The sequence below is a fragment of the Medicago truncatula genome, chromosome 1 (genome assembly GCF_003473485.1).
Source record: "Medicago truncatula cultivar Jemalong A17 chromosome 1, MtrunA17r5.0-ANR, whole genome shotgun sequence".
Classification (NCBI taxonomy): Eukaryota; Viridiplantae; Streptophyta; class Magnoliopsida; order Fabales; family Fabaceae; genus Medicago; species Medicago truncatula.
This window is the reverse complement of record NC_053042.1, coordinates 16,448,730-16,456,928: the sequence shown is the minus strand read 5'-3', so window position 1 is coordinate 16,456,928 and position 8,199 is coordinate 16,448,730. Positions and strand designations below refer to the sequence as shown.

Genomic DNA, 8,199 nt, shown 5'->3' with positions numbered 1-8,199 from the left:
GCAGCATCTTCCCAACAATCAAGTTATATACACTTCATTATGTTCATCTTCATCATCTTCTCAGTCAAGCTATTGCAGCAGTCTCCCAAATCAAGTTATATAACAATCTTTAGGTTCGATTTCTATGTCTCCTTCATTGAAAGAAATGACTTCTGACTTTGTTAAGTTGGAAAAAATGAACTCTCACAATCTCATCCATGTCCATGGTGAACGGTAAACAAATTTCTTTCATGAATATATGTTATAGAAATTTATGGATAAATATTTCCTATGTGATGTGTTTGTGTTAAATTTACATGTGGTAATAGATAATATATGCAAGGTAAATTTTGATATGTATAGAGTTTATCGTTTGAAATTCATTATATCGTCAACTTAATGCACCGCACCACATATGAGAACACCCCCACATGAGGATCACCCTACACGTGTCCTCTAACTGTCTTTAATCACACACCGCAAAATCCGGAATTGATTATTCCCAATGCGCACCTATATAAGGGTGGCATTGCTTCATCCTCAAGGTATGGTTCACTTTTCACCACACTTTCTACACACTCTTTCTCAGTTCCATCAATGACTTGAGCGTTGGAGTGCTAACGTGCCTGCAGATACCTTTCTATCCACCGCGAAGACTCATCGCCACTATACCGGAAACCATTGTCGTCATACCAGAGCATCTTCTGCCACCATTGCCTCTCATCCATCATCACCGGACATATCAATCACTATTATTTCTCTTTGGGTATTTTGTCCCTACTCTATCACGAAAGGCTAAAAAAATTAAAATTTAATTAATGTTTGATGGGAATAAAAGTATTTATTTGAGATCCATATTATGCCTAACTGGTTAATTGAGTGAGCTAACAGACAAAACTTGGTACATTGTTCTACCTTAGAGAAATTAACAATATAACTACAATTTAATAATAAAAAAATCAACTCTTAAGTGTTAAAAAGGTATTTAAATGATGTTATCAAAGCAATAAACTTTTAATTATAAAATGTTTAATCCAAGCTTTATTGATTACTTGTAGAAGAAAAAATGAATCACATTTCCAAGTTCGTTTATGCTTTGATAATCTTTTTGTCTGTATATCTCGTGGTACTCGATGGTCGTAAGTAATTTTTTACATTATTTTCTTATTTATATTAGACATCATATTTCACAATCATTTAATCAAAGTACTTTCTTATTTGACATTTCAGGGCCTGTTTCATGTAAAGATCACTATGACTGTCGGAGAAAAGTTAAAATTGTAGGGTGTATCTTTCCACAAGAAAAACCGATGTGCATTAACTCAATGTGTACATGCATACGTGAAATTGTACCATAGTAAGTTTTCTATGTCACTTATTATTTTATTCATATGTTCATGATATTCTATGTTGAGTATTTTTCACCTTTTTCCGGGTTTTTGACTATGCCATTCTATTGGATGGTGTAGACGTGCAAGATTGAGGACGCGTGATCGTGAGTACTCAGGAATAACTTGACTCTTTCTCGCTTTTTGCTTGTCTTTGGAGTCTAGTTGTAGGCTCTGATTTAGGACTTCGTCGTGATTTTTGTTTATTTTATTTTGTTGGATTATATGAGAACCATGAGGTATATGATGATATACCTTAAGATGTTGAGATGTTTTATTTTATAAATTTGTTGCGACCGTTTATGAATTTTGAGGGAATGAATTATGCATGCTTGGGATTATTGAGGCGTAAAACCTTGAACCTTATATTTATCTCTGATTTATTATTAAATAATGCATGTGGAGGTGGATTTCAACGCAATGAAATTCTTTTCCTTTTTCTTGATATCTTCCTCCCTAACTTTCAACCTTAGAATCTCATGCTCATGCTTTTTAGTCTTTCCAAATAGGGTGGTGATTCCAAGAGTTTTAAGGTTTTGAGATTCTTTAATGGTAGTGACTTTAGACCGACATTCTCTAGACATGCATCTTAAAACTTTATTAGAACAATTTTGGTTTGAGACGGTCTTTCATAGGTCTTGTAATTTGTTAACAATGCGAGTGAATCTCATTTTCATGGAGTAGATGGTTTTACCATCCTTCATGTGAAATAGCTTAAATTGTTGAATGACGGTAGTGATGTTTGATTGCTTAACGTGTTCAGTACCCTCATGGAAGGTTTCGAAGCATCCCATATTGCTTTAGCGGTCTTACAATATGAAACTCAGTGATACTCGTTTACGACCAGTGTGGAAATGAGTATGTTCCTCACTTTTAAATCGTATTGAACATTTTTCTTATCATCCTGTCCAATCTGCCTTAGGCTTATTTTGCATGACACCATCAACATCTATTTGTAATTCAAGCGTCCGTTGACAACATCCCAAACTTCCATATCGATCGATTGAATGTGAACACTCGTTAGCATAACTCCAATAAATAGGCACAATTCATCACCTTTCACTGTGAACCAAATGAAGAAGAAAAAAAATTCCTCACAAGTTAGTTATACATTTTTGGTTCTTCACACACACATAATTCCAAAAGCAAAATGAATGTAAAAAAAAGAAATCTATATAATATAAATTTAGGACCTATTTCATGTCCCTATATAGAAATGTTTTTCTCTTCTTATGGTATTGACATGTGGCACAATAACATAATGGAAGTTTTTTACAAATACTCTCACCACATTCATCCTCACAAAATACTCTCACCACATTCATCCTCACAAATTTGTATTTAGTGTTTATATACAAAAGGAAGTTTTACAATTTCAATTTCTAAATTTGAGATTAAATTTTAGAAATCAATTATTTCGAATCCAAAAAATACAAATTTTAATTAAATAATTTAATTTTTTTAATAAACAAATAATTTAAATTAAAATATTTGAATGCAGAGATTAAAATAAAATAAGTAATGGAATAATTATTTAAATGTCAAAGAGAATAAATAATTGATATATGTCAAATAATAAAAATATGATTTGATAAGGGTGTAACTTTTTAAAATAATTTTATTTAGATTTGGTAATAACCATTAATTTTTTATATAATTTGAATTAATATGTTCTTTTTTAAGGTAATATACTTTTGTTTCTATTTTCAAATGTATATTGTATAGTAATAATACTGTATAATAGTGTTTATTCAAAACAAAAACAAAAATAATGTTATACATTTCTTAATTTTTATTTTTGTAATAATAATAATCATGATGTTGGACAAAATTTTTTTTTTTTACAAATGATGTGAAACAATTGATTTGATTGTAATTATGTCAAAGATATTTTATTCAAAGTGGCATTAAAACAATTAAACACAATATGATTCGATTTTCCTTAATAATGGAAAAACCTTCCCCTCAAAGAAAAAAGAAAAACGAATTTGGATCCATTTAGTTTTATGTAACCGAAAAAAAAAGGGCAGAAAAAATAACAATCATGCAAATAAATATCATAGATGATTTATAATGGTTGATTGCTTAAATTATGGTCAAATAATATCATGACTGATTGGAAAAGATATTATTTACTTATGATGTGTGACTTTTTTATTTGACCGGAAAAAAAAAAGTTTTTGGAACCAAAATTGACATTTAGATGGTAACTGAAATTTTTTTTAAAAAAATATAGTACCGAAATACATATTTTATACATATTTGGCTTATTTACATCATGAAATTATTCTAATGGACAATAAGGTTGTTTGACTCCAATTTTTTGTTTACCTCTTTTTTTTTTATGTCTTTTTTTTTATATTATTTTCTCCGCGATTATATTAGATCATTTATTTTTGTATCTATAAAAATGATACCGATTGAATTCGTTTTCGATATCTCCCATTCACATCATGAAATTTGGAGTATCAATTGTCGAATCAAAGGTTGATTTATTTACATATTTTTTCGTGTGTAAATACATATTAAAAAAAAAAGTGTTTAAATACATTTTATATAAAAAGAATTATACATTTGGTTTTTGAACACATTTACAATTTTTTTACACATTTAATTAAAAAAAATTAAATAGAAATGTACATCATGAGTATTTGTTTCCCCTGAAAAAAATCATGAGTACTTTTTTTCTTTCTTTCTAATTTTAATCATACTAATTGTTGATAATTAATGTACCAATTTATCTTCAATTACTACATCCAAAAATTAAGGGAAATTTTTTGTGATTGCTTCATACATATTGGTTATAAATATTGTGTTTGAGGCTCACACTTTTCACATCATTTTGAGTTATATAACTCATAATTTTCACATCATTGTTATAAGTTGTGCTTTTTGGTTTCAAATTTACACTCAATTTTGAGCTTGATGCTGAAATTTTGATAATTTTCTCGAGATCATTCTTTTAATTTATTCATTTTTACTTCTTATTCTCATTTTTTTTCTTAGATCTAATTCTTAAGACCGTTTCAATTTCTAATATTTTCTTTGTCAATTCATCTTGATCTTTATTCACCTTTTGTTTAGTTGTTGTAGAAGTGCATCTCAAACGACAAATATGATGAAAGAATCAGCAGATGGTGTGAAAATTGAAGAAATTGGATTATACACTTTGATTAGAATGAATGTATTTTATTAGTTTTTTAAGCGATAATTATTCTTTTGTACAATTTGTTATTTTACATTCCAAATAGTAGTATTTCTATAGATTATTGATTATGTTGTATTTTCAATTTGATGTGCATCTATGAAAAAATATTGTAAGAACTGTCATATATTTATTATGATTTTTTTTAATATTCTAATATTGATAAAATCTTATTGAATATTATAGAAATTTGTTATTTGCTTCTTTGTAATTTGTTATTCAATGAAATTAATGAGCACCAAAATACAATTATAGATCTTCTTAAGAGACAATGAAAATTGTGGTTCAAATTCTTCGCCCTATGACTGTGTGTGGGATATGAACATAGACCAATTTTCTTAATCTTTAGAAATGGTTTTAATGAATCAAAAGATTGTCTTGCAATTTTGATTTTTAATATTTGAATTTTTTAGTAACATTATAGGTGATTTGACATTAAAATTAAAAATTGTTCCATCTATAATCAAAATTACCAAGATTAATTTTTTTTTCTTTCTTCATATCATTTTGTCCGATTCATTTGGAATAATCTTTATTGATAGGAGTAAAATACTAGCATTAAAATAAAGAGTAATGCTATATATCAAGAAAGATTTTATCAAGAAAATTTCAAGAATGACATGGCAGAATAATCACCCTTAGATTTTATCAAGAAATATTCTTGAAATTAATGTTAGCCAATAAAAGAAGTTATTAAACCGTTTATGTTGAATTAAAATGTGTCATCTATTTATGTCGAACCGTTTTATTCACAATGATATTGATAGTTCATTTCGAATATATGGTACACGTTAAATGCTCATTTTTCTCTCATGGCCATGCTATCCATTTAGCAATAAAAATATAGCCATTTGACTTTGCATCTTAAGTTAAAAGCACAATTCCTTTAAAAAAAATAAAATAATAAAGCACTATTATTGCATTATTGTTAACCATAACTTTTAAAGGTAATATTTTTTTCCAAGGAAAGGAATAATGAGTAAATATTCACCATTCAATAGACATTATCAATGACCATTTATCAAAAAAAAAAAAAAAACAGACATTATCATTGACCAAAACTTTTAATGCGCTTGAAGTGTTACATATACTTTCAGACACTGTTAATATTTTAATTTTAATAAATAAAATACAAGATGATATTTTTTTAAAACGAATTTTTAGATGAAAACAAAGCATTCTCATGTATTTGACATTTGTGAAAACAACAACAAAAAGACATAGTCCTCTACTGTCTATATTATATATGAAAACAAAGTTCTTCAAAGCTTACTCTTGACACACGACACCATGGACCAAACCAAACATTCTCATGTATTTGACATTTGTGACGGTTATTTTTTGATGATACTTTTTTTATTTGGTCATGATGTATGCATTAAAATAATTTTACTATTTTAAGGTTTTTTATTTGCTCATTATGTATGCATTAATTGGACCAAACACAAAAATTTAATAATTATAATTAAAAATGAAAATTTAATTTTTTTATAGATATAATTGTTTTAATCTTATTTTTTATAAATAATTTTTTTTTATAAGGCCAAGAGAAAGGTTGGGCATCCGGGAGAGTCTGAAAGATCCCAACTAGGTTGGCACCCAACAGACACCTCCATCCTCTACCGCCTTTCTAATACGTATATTTTATTAAAAAAAGGAAAAAAATTACAATGAGGGGGGACTAAGCCAATACCCTCTAAAAAAAAAAAATATTTACAGAAAACTAGAAACAGAAATAGCTAAAAAGATCTATAGTTCGGCATCCCATTTATGTCCCTAGAAAAATCTGCCCCTAAAGAGGGAGGCAACAGAGTGAACCACAAAGTGTCTTGCATATCATGCCCCAAGGCTGCTAGGCCATCTGCACACCAATTCCCTTCCCGAAAGATATGAGAACAAACCGCACTATAGGAGTCCCCCTGATATTCCAATAAATATATTCATTTAAACGGTGGGCGGGGACCCTGAGAGCGGGTTTTGTATGCAACCTTTTGCACATTTTTTTTTTTGACTTTGAAATTACCGCAGTAAATAGCACCTCGTTATTAACAGCAGCCTTTGCTAACCAATCTTGCATAAAATTTAAATCCTTTTGTAGAACCGGATGTATTGGAGCTCCCTCCGGAGCCACAATGCTACTGACATCTAAGGATTTCTCACGGACGGAAGATAAAATATGTTCATGGTTTTCTTCTACATCATATCTAACAATTTCATCGGATTCATTCTCAAGTTCCATGCATGTATTATTAATAATAATAGGAGTATGATAAGTATCAATTACCACCGGTGTCGGAATTGATGATGATATAATCTCTGAATGATTAATGGAAACGTCCCCCTGGATGGGAGATGTTGCTGCACCGAGCCTTGCTGCTCCCTCTGCGGCCTCAAGGGTAATCTGGAGTGGAGTATCAGTATTCATAAATTCTTGCTGCATTGATTCTGTTTCCATTTCCAATGTTACAGTTTCTGTTTCCTTCTCAAATTTCTATTCATGGATTTTTTATAAATAAATTGAAATAACATTCATCTACTTTAATAATTGTACCACTAAATTAATTTTTTATCTGTTGAACAAGTATAAAGGAAAATACTTTGATTCTTTTTTAAATTTAAATCATTTTTAATCTACTGCATGGTTAAAATAATTTTGTTAAGATTTTAAATATTATAATTATATTTCTAAAAAAAATATTATAATTATATAATTTTTATTTCATAAAAGAAACTTATGAAGGAAGACAAATATTTAAGAGAATGAGAAGCAATTTAAATGATATTATTGTGATACAAACATTCTAAACAAGTTATCAAATTGAAATTTTTTCAATAAATATTAGTTTTAATGCGTACTCTCCTTAATGAGTAATGAAGTTTTCAAAATAAGTCATCTCATTATAATATATAACAAAAAATTTAATTTTAATGAGGACATTCTCTTTACCGTCAAAGATTAATAATTATAATAATAATAAAAAATTCAATTTTTTTATAACTATAATTAGACATTAATAGCTTAAAATTTGTTATGTCAACAAATAATAATATACAATACGTCGGCGTATTTTTGCAAAAATATTACATATGTTAAGTTTAACAATGAGTACATCTTATACTACAAATAATTAATATAAGTTTAAATCCAAATACTTTGATCGTTATGTGCAATGGTTACATATTTCAAAATATAGACAAAATTAAGATGATATTTTTTTCTATATCAAATTGAAATTATAATCACACTTTTAACTTTAAAATAACATAATATAAAATCTATACATTTTATCAAAAAAGTTTTTTATTTCCCGTGCTTGGCACGGGTCACTATTAAATTGGTATCTGGTTTATGCATAATATTTTTTTTTTGTGATGTTCTCTATGCCTAGGCCAAACGCAGCAGACATGCCAACTTTCACAAACAAGCTTATCGTTGATGAGCTAAGTTACAACTAAGATGAACTGAAAAAGACACACGTTGATATGTTACTGATGCTGACTGATGAACAAAGATGTGTGCTTGACAAGATCATGGAGTTCGTTGGTTCTAACGACGGTGGTTTCTTTTTCTTATATGGTTACGGTGGTACTGGAAAAACCATTATATGGAAAACATTGTCGGCTGCT

The 8,199-nt window shown here is 28.5% G+C and overlaps 1 long non-coding RNA gene across 1 annotated transcript; it reads left to right on the top strand.

The window, feature by feature from the left end:
* Positions 1 to 219: 219 nt before the first annotated feature.
* Positions 220 to 4,631, top strand: LOC11418873 (uncharacterized). Its single transcript, XR_003007933.2, has 4 exons — positions 220 to 745; positions 1,038 to 1,118; positions 1,210 to 1,336; positions 4,452 to 4,631. It is a non-coding gene; the product is annotated as an uncharacterized lncRNA (long non-coding RNA).
* The last annotated feature ends 3,568 nt before the right edge of the window (positions 4,632 to 8,199 follow it).